Source organism: Myotis davidii, unplaced genomic scaffold (assembly GCF_000327345.1).
Source record: "Myotis davidii unplaced genomic scaffold, ASM32734v1 scaffold3, whole genome shotgun sequence".
In the NCBI taxonomy this organism is placed as follows: domain Eukaryota; kingdom Metazoa; phylum Chordata; class Mammalia; order Chiroptera; family Vespertilionidae; genus Myotis; species Myotis davidii.
This window is the reverse complement of record NW_006295062.1, coordinates 1,756,062-1,756,841: the sequence shown is the minus strand read 5'-3', so window position 1 is coordinate 1,756,841 and position 780 is coordinate 1,756,062. Positions and strand designations below refer to the sequence as shown.

General features: G+C 62.1%; 1 long non-coding RNA gene across 1 annotated transcript in view; it reads right to left on the bottom strand.

Annotated features, from left to right (window-relative positions):
• Positions 1-639: 639 nt before the first annotated feature.
• Positions 640-780, bottom strand: part of LOC107184083 — a 9,146-nt gene continuing 9,005 nt past the window's right edge. The window contains exon 3 of the long non-coding RNA XR_001514908.1: positions 640-698. This is a non-coding gene — a long non-coding RNA (uncharacterized LOC107184083). The remainder of the gene's footprint in view (positions 699-780) is intronic.

Below are 780 nucleotides of genomic sequence, written 5' to 3'. Positions count from 1 at the left end.
CTCTCTCTAAAAATCAATGGAAAACTATCCTCCTGGTTTCTGGGGCGCCGAGTGGTCGGGCCAGGTGCCAAACATGCAGGGCGGAAAGAAGAGTTGAGCGACTGCTCCGGCTTAGGCTCCAGGTTTGGTAGGCTGGCCGCAGTCCCGGCCCATGCTCCTATATTTCGCCCGTGGGCATCCTGGCTGTGGGCACCCGCGAGGCGCGGGGCTGCTGGGGTGCGACATGAAGGTCACGTTGCTCAATGGGCGCCAGCTGCGCAAGATGTTCAGCAAGGAGGCGGCGGCGTGCTACCTGGCCTTCGCCCCTCCAGCAGGCCCAGCTCGCTCAGCGTCAACATCAACTCTGTGGTGCTCCCGTGGGGGACAGGGGTGAGGGTTGGGGGAGGGGAGTGGCCCTGGTGTGCTGGACCAGGGCAGCCGCCACTGGCAGAAGCTGCGTGAGGAGAGTGCTGCGCGCGTTGTGCTCACCTTGCTGCTCGCTGCCTGCCTGCCTGCCAGCCAGCGGATCTACTTCCTCAAAGCGGGATATGAGACTTTCCACTCGGAATATCCTGATTGTTGCGTGGAGGCAGGAACCCCTCAGAAGAGAAGATTGAGATGAGACCCAGAGAGCCTCCGTCAGCCAGTGTGGGGAACCCGTGCTCAGCATCAGCTACAGGCCAGCTTATGACCAGGTCGGCCCAGTTGAAATCCTTCCGCTGGGAGGCTGGGATCTCCGGGTCACCCACCATCTGCAGGGCTTACCTCCTGAAGACCAGGCAGTTGCTCCTGAAGGACGCC